General features: G+C 38.0%; 1 protein-coding gene across 1 annotated transcript in view; it reads left to right on the top strand.

Moving 5' to 3' along the window:
* Positions 1-259: 259 nt before the first annotated feature.
* flrt2 (fibronectin leucine rich transmembrane protein 2) overlaps positions 260-15,901 on the top strand; it is a 67,797-nt gene continuing 52,155 nt past the window's right edge. The window contains exon 1 of the mRNA XM_035948114.2: positions 260-583. The gene's annotated coding sequence lies outside the window, so the exon portion shown is untranslated. The remainder of the gene's footprint in view (positions 584-15,901) is intronic.

Genomic DNA, 15,901 nt, shown 5'->3' with positions numbered 1-15,901 from the left:
TCCCGTTTTGTTGTCGGCTCCCCGGGGCCCCCTCAGATACCCCTCTGCCCCTGTCGTCTCGGATCCTCCACACCATCCACCCCGGTAGCCTTTGACCTCCGCGGCACCTCTGCCTCTCTGCCCCTCTGCATTCCAGCACAGGCGCTGAAACCCGAGCCAGCGGTGAGCTCATCGGCCGGGCCGAGGAATCAAGAGCTGAATGATACCAAAAAACGGGAGAAAAAACCCGGAGAGGGGGCGAGGCAGCCTCATCGGAGCAAGACAGGTCTGGAACTGGTTCTGTGTGGCGGTTTCGCCTGGGCTCCTCGGGGGGTTAAGTTACACCAGAGAAAGCGAAGGAGGAAGAGGAACTGCTCTTTGAATTCTCTCTGCTTTTGTCTGACTGACTGGTGCCTTCAGTTTCCTCCAGACACACTCCAGCGAGCCCACCGCCCTCCATCCAGGCTTTTTCAAGTTAACGAGCCCCGTCGGTCTCGTCGCCGGGTCGGGATGTGAAGGGAAACGCCGTGAGGTCGCGCTCTCCACTCTCTCAGCGCCTCTGTTCCTCCCTGACCCTGCCATGACCACCAAGTGTCTAAAGACAGTAAGTCTCTCTCCTTTTTTCTTTTTTAAAACCGTCTGCCAGGATGAGTGAGTTCTTCTCTGTGTGTTTCTTTCTTCCTTCAAAACTGCAACTCAAATGTCACATCTCCAAAATCATTGTGATTCAAGTCTCACATTGTGATGAGCACCATTAAGATGCTTAATCACTGCAAACATAATTAAACCAATCAGTGTGTCTCTCTCAAGCTGAGTTTGGGGGAAGAAGGCTGCAGTGGAAGCTGAAAAAAAACAAGTATTTTAACAGAGAGCATCTCCAGCTGAAAGCAAAGATGATCTTTTAAAAGTTTTAAGAGTGCCATTAGATAAACCTTTTCATCCATGCATTATTCATGGCTGCCGTGTTTCTTTCTAGTTCACTGCCTGTTGTTCGCCATGTCTCTTCCCTTGACCTCCTGTGCTTGTCTTGTCAACCTTTGGGGCGACGAATGCCTCCGAAGCAAACTTTTTAAGCAGGGCTGATGATTTTAATAGCTGGCCCTACAGGAGGCTCTAAAGAAAAAAAGGTTGAGCACACATTATTATTAGTTTTCTTTTTAAAAAGCCTGATAAAAGAGTGCATCCTGTCTCAGGGGTTGTTTTAAAAAATTCCACACAGTGTAAAGGGCCAAGTTTACATTCTGAAATCTGCCACCAGCTGCAGAAAAGCAATTGGAAATAATTGTGAGCATTCTGGCGATAACTTTTAAAACTGTCTGAGGTGAAGCAGGAACAATTATCTGTAACATCTTTCTGCTGTGGTCTCATTATTTAAATGGGTGTGAAGTCCTCCACTGGCTCTTACAGGTAAACACGGCTCGCTTCTTGGGAAATAATGACATCTCTATGATCAAAAGCTTTTTTTTATTATTGTTATTATTTTATTTATTTTCGCTTTGCCAGGAAAAGCTGGCCCGAATGCACTCAATTTACAAAGCTGTTTTATTCACGGCTTTAACTTAACACGCCGAATCCCAGACCATGACTGCCAGTGGATGTGATTAATGAGTAAACATTACAACGTACAGAGAACAGCAGCGCACACCTCTCCAGCGTCTACACGTGACCTCTAACATTTAATTATCTTCATACGTTGCCTGTTAACTCCGTGCTTTACAGTAGCAGCAGGATATTTGCTGCAGCGGCTGCTTTTTAATTCCTCAGACATAATAGTGTTGATGCAAAGCTGTAGAGCAGAAAGTGAGCGAAGGGTCGGATGTGAAAGGAAACACTCCTTCTCACGTTTATCCACCCAACGGGCACTTTACAGATACATGCGTTTGAACAGATTTTTTACAGTTATACTGCATAAATGAATCATAAAATAATGTTTTTCATACATTTAATTTTCAATTTTTAGTGTGTTTGGTTAAGTTTGCAGTGGTTATTGTGTGTTTAGGGTCAGAGTTATTATATTTTTACTGTAATTCTGTGATTAGACTTTTTAATACTGTAAAATACCAGCACGATAATGCACACTATTTTTCTTAAATGTAACTTGTGAGCGACTGGAAACCTTGAAATTTTCTATCTATCTGTCTGTCTGTCTGTCTGTCTGTCTGTCTGTCTGTCTGTCTATCTGTCTGTCTATCTATGTATCTATCTATCTATCTATCTATCTATCCATCCATCCATCCATCCATCCATCCATCCATCCATCCATCCATCCATCCATCCATCCATCCATCCATCCATCCATCCATCCATCCATCCATCCATCTTATTGTAACAGTTTCTACATGAATTTAAGGTCATTATTTAATACGTTTGTCCATTCCTTGCCTACTCATTTTTAACTTCATTGTTCTTGGTTCTTTATTTCTAAACATGTATTGCTACTACAGGATCAACTTTTTTCTCCGAGTGAGGAAATCAGTATATTCACGGTTCACATAATCCGGTTGAATTTCACATACGTTTTCTTAAGTGCTAGAAGATCCAATCATCACTAAACCCTACGCCAACCAGGAGATCCAACACAAACAAAAGCTCAGAGTTGTCGTTTGGACATTCAGGGTGTGTTGATTGATTCATGCACTTAGCAACGTCCAGGAAAACATTCCACATTAAATGTTGCCCATAGCTGCCAGTTGCCTTTAAGCTTCTTAACTAGTAAAGATGAAAAAGCAACAAAATGACTTATTTGAAACCATTTTCATGCCTCCTTACCTCATTCATGCCTCAGTTTTGTTCTCTTTAAGTCAAGTTACAACAAATTTATTGACAGAAATTTCTCCATTAAGGGCTCAAGGTCTTCTGTTAAACAGTCATTTACCGGATAACAAAATGCTAAGACATTATGGACGTTCTAATCCTTTAAATGACAGTTTTCAGATGCTGTTTTTGTAAATAAATGAGTTGCAACACGGTGACTTTATGAACTATTCATTAAGTCAGATCCTGTGGTCAGTTCTAGTTGACTAATGTCTAACTGAATCTGGTTACACAAACTTACAAACAAGCCACAACTTAACTGTGCCAAAGGTGTGCTGCGGTATTTAAACAAATAACACAACACCTCTCATTATTTCAAGTGTTTACCCACTTTATTTGGCTATTTGATCACTATCTGGAACCTTTACCCTGTTACTTCAACTGTTCATGTATTGTTTTCGATCAACTGAAATGTTTAATGATTTAAACATTTTTCCTTTAGCCTAATTTTAGCCTACATTTTCTTGTAGTATTTAACTGTAATATATATAATACTGTCGGGCTTTAACTTTCATTTTTAAATCAGCCAGGTAAATTTGTAACATTTCCCTGTTGGAAAACATTTCACCATCTGTTGTCTTAAATGTGCTATTCAAATAACTTGACTTGACCATATATATATATTTTTTTTTTTCAAATATTTACCCCTTCTTTGCTAACTATTTTAACCATTATCCAAAAAATTAAGCCAATCTTGTCAGCTATTTTTCTGCTATTGCTGCCTAATTATTTAAAATGTCTACTTTCTCGTAGCTAAGAATTTAATCATATAATTCATATAGACATTTGTTTTAGTTATCTATTTCAGCAATTTATGCATACGTTTAAGGTCACTTTTTAAAATATTTATCATCTCTAAGCTATTTTAATCTTTATCTATTAGCCTACTTTTAGCCAGTTATTTCATCTATTTATGCATTAAAATGTTCACCTTAAGATTTATAACATATCCATTTCTTTTAGTTAATCATTTCATCGCCTTATAAATAAATTTATGTTCACTGTTTACGTTTACTCGTTCTTTGCTAACTTTTTCAACCTTTAGCCTTTAGCCAGGTAGCCTACTTTTAGCCAATTATTTCAGCAATTTATGTATTATTCTCAGTTAACTATTCAAATGTTTAAGATGTAAAACATATCCACTTCTTTTAGTTAATCTCTTCATCGCATTATACATAAATTTATGTTCACTGTTTACAGCATTTACCCGTTCTTTGCTAACTTTTTCAACCTTTAGCCTTTAGCCTACTTTTAGCTAACTATTTCATCTTTTTGTTTTGGACTATTTCAAAAGTTTTTTTAGCTCACCTTTTTTATTTTTTTATTTTTTTTGCCTGCTAACCAGTTTTCATACAGTCTGTAATGTAAACTATGTTTTGTTTTTTTTTTGTCAACTTATTAGCACTACAACAAAATGTAATCAACCATTGTTCATTTGAAGTCAGAATATTATCAGCTAAATCACAAATAAAAATACTTTGTATGAAGGCAGAATGGCTCATGTTGGTATATTGATAGATTTATTTTACCTATGGCTTGATATGTTAGTAGCTGGTTAAAGTGGAGCTGATTCAGATTTTCTGCTTTCACGGTTTTATACTGTTGCAAACTGTTTGCAACTAAGCAAACTGTTAGTTCCCATTTTGCGTGTCGAGTCTATATCTGTACAGTAACTGGTAGCTTTGTAATAAATCTCTCCATTAATTCTTCCTTAAGTGAGTTGGAGTGAACGTGTAAAGTATGAACCAAACTGAAGTGACATCTTCTCAAATCTTCAAATTTCCCACATCATCGTTCATGCAAGAGTTCTAGAAAATATGTTGCTAATGTGTCCGTGTGAGTGAAAGCTCAACAGGCGCCTTTTTGAGGTGTAGGGGTTTAAAAGTGCCAAAAGTGAGCTCTTTCACCTATAATTGCTTTAGGGGACAGGCAGGTAGTCAGGAACAGATTTATACATTTAGTACATGAATGAGCGCCGTCGACAGCTGGAATGTGTTTTTTTGTGCGATGTGGGGGAAAGAAAGAGGCATAGATTCAAGCGTCTGGCTCCAAACTGTCCATTTGAAGACATTTAATGCTGAGAATTAAAATCATTTGACGTTATTTTGACAAGAGGAATGACTGTGTGTCTTGAGAGTATTAGAAATGAATAACACGGTTGGATCTTTTATTTTCTTTCTTTTTTCAAACAGTCCTCTTAAATTATTCTCTCATCTAGAAATTTACAGTAAACTAGAAACCACCAGACAGAGCAGTGAATCCTCGACAAGCCCTAACCTGTTGGACTGTAGAGCAGTGGAGTCAAACTCATCTTAGTTCAGGTTCCACATTCAACCCAATCTGATCTCCTGTGATCCAGACCAGTAAAATTAGAGCATAATAACCTGTAAATAACCACAACTCCACATGATTCCTTTAGTGCCGAAAAGTACATTGAAAACATTCACATTTAAGGAGTTTAAGGAGTATCTTTTTACAAAATATTATAAACAACCTGAAATTTCTTAAGAAAAATTCAATTTCAACAATGTTATGCCTCAGTTTATCATTTACACATTACAACCTATAAATCACAGTGTTTCTACAAAGGCACAAAAAAATTTAGTCACAGGCATCTGGAACTGAATGATTTCGTATTTTACTTTATGATAGAAACGACAGACGTCAGACAAAAAAACAAGATGAAATATTACAAAAATGAGTCACACAATGACAAAAAATGAGAAAAACGACATGGAACAAAACAAAATGGAGACAATTAGACAAAAAAGTTATAAAGCGACAAAAAAAAATCGACAAACGACATAAAACTAATTAAAAAGTTACAAATGACAGACTAAAAATGACAAAAGCAAGACAAAATGACAAAAAAGTAGATGAACAACACAAGCGAGACAAAAAAACACAAAACGACACAAATGATGCACAAAACAACAAATAAAGCAAAACACAAAATGACAAAAATAAGACAAAAAACACAAGCAAGACAAATAGGAAACGACAAAACCACAAATTGACAAAAGTCAGACAATAAACAAAAATTTGCAAAAACAAACAAAATATTGCCAAAATGAGACACAAAATGACAAAAGAACAATGAACAATCCAGTATTTAACTTTATGATCAAAACAGCTTGTCATGGTCTAGAAATTATTTTAAATTCATAGTTTTACTAGTTTACAATTTGCAGTCTTCTCTGTAATTTTAACACTTTACAAAGTCGTCCGGCGGCCCAAATCAGACCCTCTGGTGGGCTAGTTTTGGCCCGTGGGCCGCATGTTTGCCACCCCTGCTGTAGAGTCAGACGTGGCCTGAGGACAGAACTCAGACCTGACAAAAGACAGAGTGAAGACCATGGACTGGTTTTCTTGCCAACTGGGAGATCCAACACAAGGAGAAGCTTGTTCTTGCGCTGTTCTCTGGACACACGGCCTCTCCTGAACGAAAGAAAAATAGAGTCGAATACCAGAGGATAATGTGATTATAGGCAAATAGGAGAATGGAGGTTAATTGGAGTTAAGTGTCTATAAAAAACGACTCTATATATACATCTTTCTGCCAGCAGGGCTCAAATTCTTCCTGCTGGCTTTAAAATAAACAGAACTCAGTAGTTCTGAAAGAATGTTGTGAGTGTATATTTTCTGAAGGTAATACCTGGACACTCGCAGCACAGTCATTAGATTATAGTCGGGCTGAGACATTGGAATAACATGAAGACCGATGTAAAAAACATGAAGCCGCAATAAGTGACCTCACGCATGTCTGGAGGTCGAACTGAGCGCCGTGATAAATCCACCAATAGCCGTTTTCATCAAACACTCATAATCTCCCGCTCGTGACTGCCGGTGTTTATGTGGAAGCTGTCATTGGGAGAGACAGAGTGCCATCGCAGAGGTACAAATACTCACCTTGACCTCTGAGAGATGACCAGAGCGGAACCAGCCAGGAAAAAAACCCGCTGCTTTTGCCATACTTCAGCTGTTTTTTTGGCACATTCGTACGCCGACATCATCCGAGTTTCGTTAAATGCGCCTCAACATCAGAGGTGACAAATTATTTTTTTTTCCACATGAATCAGCCGACGTTTACCAGCATCTTTGATTTGTTCTTTACAGAGCAGTTAAAGAGGAAAATCACAGCTTTGATTGCTGCAGTAACAATGTTCTGCAAAAGCTCTGCAATTCAAACCACTTAGGCACAAAGAAACCCCATAAACATTCAGAGCAGACGTTTAAATCTGGCTCGCGTGCCCTTCTGCAGATGGCAAAGACCCAGCGCCTGCCACACTGTAAACAGCAAACGGCATTATTAGATTATTTCTCTGGTTTAAAGTAAAGTTTGAGTTGCGGAAAACATGACTAGAACAAGCTACGGATTGAAGTTGATTGGTCAAACACTGTAATTAGTAGAAGTCTGGCACAATAATGCTGACTACATGAGTGTCTTCCAGGTGGTTTGTTTTTTTGGTTACTTTAATATGATTAAGGCTGGATCTGTGCAGGCTGACTTGACTTCTTCTAATCTGTAGTGTTGTGATTGGAATCAGAGTAATGTACAGAGAGCTGAGCCCAGTTCAACCCTTCGATACACCATCAAAGTCTGCACAGACTTCCATCCTTTGAAACCCACCCAGCAACATCAGCTGAGAGATTTCCTCCAGTGCCTTAAATCTGTATTCTTTCTAACAGCCAGCAGGGGGCGCCTCATGTGGTTAGCTGATTGTATAGAAGTCTATGAGAAAATGAGCGTGCTTCTCTTTGATCTGCTCCCTCAGCAAACATTTTCAGAATGATTTTATAATCTCAATTGCTAGTTTCAAGTCCCCTACAATACAGAATGGTATTTGTTTTGTAAATTTTGGTCGCATTTAGAGTAAAATAATGATAAAGTACAAAGTACAGTTTTAGGTCGGAGCCACCTTATAATTGACAGTTCGCTACCATATTGCCATTGTTTTCAGATGTTCAATTCCAAACAAACCCACAAAGTGGTTGTTCACAAAGCAATGAGTGAAGCCATCTTTGATATACATTCTATGGTACAAACACTGGTTTTGTCATATTGACCCCTGAAAATGACATTTAATTTATATCAAGCACAGTACTGCCTGTACTAGAGCTGTCATGATATCAGATCTTCACTACACAATTGTTATGACCTAAAGAATTCATGACAGTAATATTAACGCGATATCTAGAAAAGTTTGGAGAAAGAAATTAGTATCTCGTCCAGCTTGGTTAATTATTTAGTTTTTTTGTGCCAGAGTGGAGGTAGCTAGCCAGCTTGTTCCTGTTCCTTCTTTTTCATCTTTTTTCTACGTTTTATGGCAACCAGGATCAAGTCACAGTATCTACAAAAAGATACTTACTGGCACCGTGTTGTTGTTAACATGATAATATGTGTCAATATAATATATGTCAATAAGTCATTCTTAAAATATCAGTTATTATCTAGACCAGTATACAGCGACACACCCTACCCAGTATTATACTGTAGTTGTACTGCAGTACATATGTGTTGATTCTTAGTCATCCAGGTCATGGTAATCCTAAGAGCTTCAGTAGAAGGCAACTGGTCTTCTATTTTTGGTTCTTGAAGATGATTTACTTCTAAAACTCATTCCTCAGTTCTACTACCTTACTAATCATATTGAAACACGACACATGCTGAAGTGCTGTGATACTACTTGCTGTTTTACTGCTACCTAGTGCCACTGCGACATGCTACTGTCTAATGTTCTGCCTAGCATGGTGCAGTCTCAGGCAGGGGGTCAAACTCATCTTAGTTCAGGTTCCACATTCAGCCCACTTTGACCTCAAGTGGACCACACCAGTAAAATCACAGCATAAAAGCCTAAAAATAACCACAACTCCTAATGGTTCCTTTGTTTTAGTGCAAAAAAAAGTTCATTCTGAAAATGTTCACATTTAAGGAATTGTCTTTTTACACAACATTATGAACAACCTGAAATTTCTGAAGAAACATAAATTCAATTTCAACAACATTCAACCTCAGTTTATCATTTCCACATTACAACTTCCAGATCACAGTGTCAACAAAGGAACACAATATTTAGTCACAGCTATCTGAAACTGAACAATATAGTGTTTTACTGTATGATCAAAATGACAAACATCAGACAAAAAAAGACAAAGAGCAACTAAAACAAGATAAAATATGACAAAAATCTGACACGAAACGACAAAAACTGAGAAAAACAACACAAAACAAAACAAAAAAGACAAAAAATTTGACAAAAAGTTACAAAGCGATAAAAAAATGGACAAACAGTAAAACAACACAAAAAAAATTACACAAGTGACACAAACAAGACCAAAAATGACAAAAGTGAGAAACAAAACTACAAAAAAGTAGTCTAAAAACACAAGCAAGACAAAAAAAAACACACAAAACGACAAAAACGATAGAAAATATCGAATAAAGCAAAACACAAAATGACAAAAGTCAGACAAAAAACAGCAATAACAAGACAAAATATTACAAAAATGAGATGTAAAATGTCAAAAGTAACAAAACAATCTAGTATTTTACTTTATGATCTAAACAAATTGTCATGGTTTAGAAATTATTTTAAATTTATAGTTTTACTAATTTACAATCTGCAGTTAATGTCTTCTCTGGAATTTTGCTGGATTGGACCGTCTGGAGGGCCGCTTTTGGCCCGCAGGCTGCATGTTTGACCCCCCTGGTCTAAGGTATTGTCATAGTAGTTTCTAGATCCAAACTTTAAAAAACCCAAACAGCTCGTTTGTCATCCTAATTCGAAGCGACTTTAATATTTTGCATTAGCTCAGTGAGAAAATGTGAACGTCGTCTTGCCATTTTGTGCGGTACAGTGCCGTCCGTGGAGGAGAAGGCTGACACACATGTTTTACGGCCTGTAAGCAGAGCTGTTCCTGTTTGCTTTGGATCCTTCTGAAAGCAGCCAAAAAAGCATCGGTGAATGCCAGCCAGAAGGGCTGCCAGCAGGCGCACAGCACACAACACACAGCTCCACTCCTTGATTTCCAGCCTCAACCACACTGAACTTTTAACAGGCTTCATGCTGCTGACGCATTCAGGACTCGGTCGATCCCCGTCCACCCTCATCCCGCCATCTTATCTCAGATTTTATGTTCACACCTCATAAAAACTCAATTTGTCTCTCAAAGTTGGCCTTTAAGAGGGAAATCTCTGTTGTCATTTACAAGCGATGTTGCATTTGGTGTCCATGTGTTGGTTTTTGTGGCTGTTCTGCACACATTCTGGCTCAGGGAGCAGTTTTCTAGAATGAAAACAGAAAAGTGCAGATTAGATAAAGATCGGAGATGAGTCCTCTCATACTTTCACACTGGAGCGATGGGGGTGATGCGGGCGGCATCACAAACCAGGAATGTTTGTATGTTCATGTCAAGCCGCGCTGCCAGAAAGCACATTTGCTGCACTGTACAATTTTAGGGTGCTTGAGCATTTCCATTTTCTGCTGCTTTCTCCTTCTACTCAGCAGCATTCCACGGGGAATATTGCATTTTTTTACTGCACATTTATTCGACAGCTTGAGCTATTTTTCACATTAAGAGCTCGGCCTTCGTGACTTGTAAGGCCATAAAAAAGTTTCCAGTTAGAGCTCCTTGTTCCTTTCTGAAGGCTGACAGTTTTCCAAAATGAACTTTCTCTTTTCCCCCTTTTTCTTCCACATTTAAGGTCATTTGCAGGGTAGTGGCTTTAAATCAGTTTACATTTCCAAAGAACATGGTTCAGGTCTTGTTTATGTATTTAAAGCTCTATCTGCTTCCACTGATCTGCCAGTCCAGGTGAGAGATGCTCACGTTCAGCGATCTAATCACGCTTACATTTTTACTCACATTACTGAAGATAAAGACCCTTTAACTGCCACTATGTTTTGACTTTAAGGTTAAATTTGGACTTTTGTGCGTCATTCAGTTGGCACATTTGTATCTGTCCTGCAGTCACCCAATCTGAGTCAACTTTTAGCTCAGTTTTTCAGTGTGTTTCTCTTTAATGATCTCATGGAAAGGATGCCATACTTAATACTGGGCTCAGACTGCAGGAGTTTCAGGCTGGTTATTTCACCTCTCCAACAATCGGTGGAGAAATCTGGTCAGAGCCGATGTTTGACCCAGATTATTGGTAATGTAGCTGCTTGTAGACTCATAGGAGCCACCCTAATAATATCAAATATGTTTAATATTTACAGAGTTAAAGTCTGGATGGATGAGCGGCAGATGCTAGTCAAGATCATCCTCATAGATTTGGAGCTTGAAGCCTTTCTGGAAGCTTCGACCCTTCGAAGAATGATAGTTTCTTTGGTTTGACCTTCGCGGTAGCTGTCAGCACACTGTACTCAACATAAAATATTCTGGCCCTTAATGGTGACGTTAACTACAGATATTACAGTTTTTTTCAGTTGCTAGCAAGCATTGGTTGAAACTGAAGTCACATGTTCAAAACTCTTAACAAGCGAGACAAAAAGGAAACACAAAATGACAAGAACGAGAAACAAAACTATAAAAACATGAGGTAAACGACAAAAGTCAGACCAAAAATGCATTAAAAAACAAAAACGACAAAATATTATGACATACAAAGTGAGAAACAAAACGACAAAAAAATACACAAATGATGCAAGCGAGATGAAAAGGAAACACAAAACGACAAAAATGAGTGACACAAACATAAGACAAGCAACAAGACAAAATATTACAAAAAATTAGACACAAAATGACAAAAACCAGACAAATGACAAAAACAGATGAAAAACAAGCAAAACAGAAAGGAGAAACAAAACGACATAAAGGTGAAACAAACAACAAAAATCTGACAAAAAGGCAAAAAAAACAAGACAAAAAATTACAAAAATGAAACACAAAACAACAGTGAACAATCTAGTAATTTACTTTATGATCCAAACAACTTGTCATGGTCTAGAAATGATTTTAAATTTATAGTTTTACTAATTTACAATCTGCAGTTAATGTCTTCTCTGGAATTTTTACACTTTGAGGGCCGGATTGGACCATCTGGAGGACCACTTTTGGCCCGCGGGCCGCATGTTTGACACCCCTGCTCTGGATATATCTGAACCAAACATTCTTGCTGTTTTTTAAGCGTACTTTTACTTCTATACCAGATCCAGGTACCTCTTCCAGAGCGGCTCGGTGTGATGTCACCGTCATGTGTTCTGCATTACGGGCAGTGAGTGACGTAAAGGACAGTTTAAAATCGGATTTAAGTGGCTTCGGGTTCAGTCACTCACAATTTGATTTGAGTCAGATTTCAAACCACCTCCAGTATGACTAGGTTCTTTTTTTTTTTTTTTTGCTGTCCGCACTTTTAAAAAGCAATCCGATTCCAATCTAGTTATGCCAAAAAATGTGATTTACGCTGCCAGTCTGAGCTCAAGCGAACACCTGTCATTTCTAGTCTCCACCGCTGTCATTCTGTCGGCTCCGTCTTCACCTGTTTACCAGCCGCCGTGACTTCATCCCCTGCTTTTGTTGTTGCAATCTTGTGACTCAGTAATGCGGGTGGGAACAAAGGTCTAGTTGACACAATGCACCGGCTAACCTTCCAAACTAAACAGCACACAGACGTGATGCAACTCCCTGCCCTTCCTGCCCTGAAAGCTCCTCACCCGCGGCCAAACTCGCAACTGAATATCCTGAAATGAAACCATCCCTTCACGTGGGAAAATGTCCAATCCAGGGGTGTCAAACATGCGGCCTGCAGGCCAAAAGCGGCCCTCCAGAGGATCCAATCCAGCCCATGGGACAACTTTGTAAAGTGTAAAGATTACAGAGAAGACATTAACTGCAAATTGTAAATGTAAAATAATTTCTAGACCATAACAAGTTGTTTCGAGCATAAAGTAAAATACTATATTGTTAAATTGTTCTGTTGTCATTTTGTGCCTCGTTTTTGTAATATCTTGTCATGCTTTTGTTTTTTTTTGTCTGACTTTAGTCGTTTTTCTCATCTTTTTGTCGTTTTGTGTTTCTTCTCATTGTCATTTGTGTTTTTTGTCTTATTTTTGCCATTTTGTGTTTCACTTCATTTGTTGTTTTTTGTCTCGTTTTTGTTGTTTTTGTGTCTTTTTCTTGCCTTGCTTCTGTCTTTTGTCCATTTTTTCTTGCTTTGTGTCTTGTTTTTTAACATCTTGTCTTGTTTTTGTTGTTTTTTGTCTGACTTGTCATTTGTCTCACATTGTTGTCGTTTTGTGTTTCTTTTTTGTATGCTTTGTAGATACTCTGTGATCTGGAAGCTGTAATGTGGAAATGATAAACTGAGACATAATTTTTATGTTTTTGATGCACTTTTTTGCACAAGGAACCATTAGGAGTTGTGGTTATTTATAGGTTTTTATGCTGTGATTTTACTGGTTCCGGCCCACTGGAGATCAGACTGAGTTGAATGTAGAACTAGAACTGAAATGAGTTTGACATCCCTGATCTAATCTTTTTTTTTTTTTTTTTACATGTACTGCTTTAATACCAGCTGATACATGATTCATTCTCAGTAAAAAGCGTTGTGAAGCTGCCCATCCATCCCCTCCCTCCCGCTCTGCTTTCACTCACTTCTCTTTGGATATGTGTCTTGTTGTTTGCACGCGCTGCTTTTCAACCTGTCTACATAAATTGGTTTTTGCCTCCTTCTTGTTTATTGTACGTCTTCGTGTTGTACGGAGACTCTTCACTTCTGGCACTCTACACCATTATTTTCCTATTTTGCATGTCGCTTGCTGAGTTAGCTCACGCTGTCAGCTGCCTGCTGAGCGATACATTCCCCTCTATCTCGAAAAGCTTCTCAGTAATTGCTAGGTAATAGTTTGTCCAGTTTATACGATATGCAAGAAAAGAAGAAAAAAGAAAAAACAGCCTCTCATTATGTCAAAATCTGTTCAGAACGTAGTCAAAAAGCCGTCTGCCCTGTGGCAGGATAGCGTCACATGCTTCAGAAACCCAATTATTCAAATCACCTGGACGTTATTGAAGAGAGCGATGGGGAAAAAAAAATCTTTCCCAGGTGGCATGCAGACTTTGTTTTTTAAAGAAATAAGCTTTCTTCAGCGAACACAGCCCCTGGCGAGCATCCAGAAAATCCACATTCCACTTTCACATGACCTTCTGCACAGCCCTGGCCCGGGGCGAGAGCTGCACCGTCTGTCCGTCCGTCCGTCCTTCCGTCCGTCCGTCCGTCCGTCCGTCCTTCCGTCCGTCCGTCCGTCTGTCCGTCCGTCCATCCGTCCGTCCGACCGTCCATCCGTCCGACCACACCTCCGTTCCACTGGCCCACATACTTCCAGGCCTGGCAGCTCCACTCCTCTCCTCCTCCTCTCCTTCCTCCTCCTCAGTGTTTACAGGTTTGACTCAAATCCAGAAATGCAATTGCCTCGTAAAATTTGGTTTATGTGTATTTACGGTTTTGTTTTACAAGAAAACACACGCAACCCTGTCAAGCCTTTGAAATCCATCGCGGTGCTAAAGGTCATGTCAAGTGTTTTCCTGCAGGTTTGGAGAGACGTATGGGGAATTTTAATGTTGGGGATATTGGAACTGAAACAAGTGATTTTTTTTTTTATTCTTTATTTATAAGCAGCTTTAATGGTTACCATTTGAGGAAATACACTTCATTTGGTTTCTTGCTGAGAGTTATTTGTCAGTCAAATATGAAGCAGTTTACCTCACTGGGACTAGATACATTTCATTACCAGGGTCAGTATATAACTGTGGGACTTTTTGTAACATAGTTGACATTTTTGCTGTTTTCAGGCCTAAAATCAACTATAACCAAACACCACATGGCATTTTTAGAGAAAGATCCTTCTAAATATTATATATACAATTGAGGAAAATTGAAAATACTTCCTGGAGAGGTGTTTTTGTAATGGGGAACTTAGTTGAAAGTGATTTCTCAGACACAGATGCATTTTCTTATTTTGTGTTATAAAATGACACAAATGACTCAATGAGACACAAAATTATCATATAAAGAAACAAAACAACCACAAACAGACTGATAATGATCAAAAATTGCCACAGAGAGACACAAACTGACAATGAAACACAAAATGGCCAAAAAAAGGCTCAAAAAGACACAAAATGACCACAGAAAAACACAAAATTAATCAATGAGACATATAATTATCATATAAAGATGCAAAATGATGAGAGTCACACAAAATAACAACAAAAAATTGCAAAACGACCACAAAAACACCTAAAATTACCACAAACAAACTGAAAACAGCCACAAAAAGGCACAAAATTACCACATAAATGCACAAAATGACCACAAAAAATCTAAAATTCCCACAAAACAGTCTCAAAATTACCAAAAAAGAAACAAAATGAGCTCAAAGACACATAAAACAACCAAAAAAAGATACAACATGACCACAAAAATGCACAAAATGACAAAAACACGACAAAAGACAAAGACAAAAAAAAGACAAAAAAAAACAACAAAAACAAGAGAAAATATTACAAAAATGAGATGCAAAAGAACAATGAACAATCTAATATTTTACTTCATGATGAAAACTACTTGTCATGGTCTAGAAAGTCATTTTGTTTTTCCTTTTTGTCTCGCTTGTGTTTTTGTCTTATTTTGTTGCCATTTTGTGTGCTGCTTCATTCATTCTTTTGTGTACCGTGTTTGTGTTTTTGTCATTTTTTTGTCCTTTTTTTTTCATTTGTCTATTTTTTGCCACTTTGTGACATTTTAGTGTAATTTTTTGTCTCTTTTGTTTCATGTCGTTTGTCTCATTTTTTTGTCATCTTGTTTCTAGTTTTTGTCATTTTGTGTCTCATTTTTGTAATATTTTGTCTTATTTCTGTTTTTTGTCTGACTTTTGTTGTTTTGATCATAAAGTAAATTACTACATCATTCAGTTCCAGGTAGCTGTGACTAAATGTTGTGTTCCTTTGTAGACACTCTGGATCTGGAAGTTGTAATGTGGAAAATGATGAACTGAGGCTGAATGTTGATGAAATTGAATCTATTTTACTTCATAAATTTCAGGTTGTTCATGATGCTTTGTGAAAAGATAATTTCTTAAATGTGAACATTTTCAGAATGTACTTTTTT

The sequence above is a fragment of the Amphiprion ocellaris genome, chromosome 12, assembly GCF_022539595.1.
Source record: "Amphiprion ocellaris isolate individual 3 ecotype Okinawa chromosome 12, ASM2253959v1, whole genome shotgun sequence".
Classification (NCBI taxonomy): Eukaryota; Metazoa; Chordata; class Actinopteri; family Pomacentridae; genus Amphiprion; species Amphiprion ocellaris.
The sequence above is the reverse complement of the archived record's forward strand: the minus strand, read 5'-3'. Positions and strand labels throughout refer to the sequence as shown.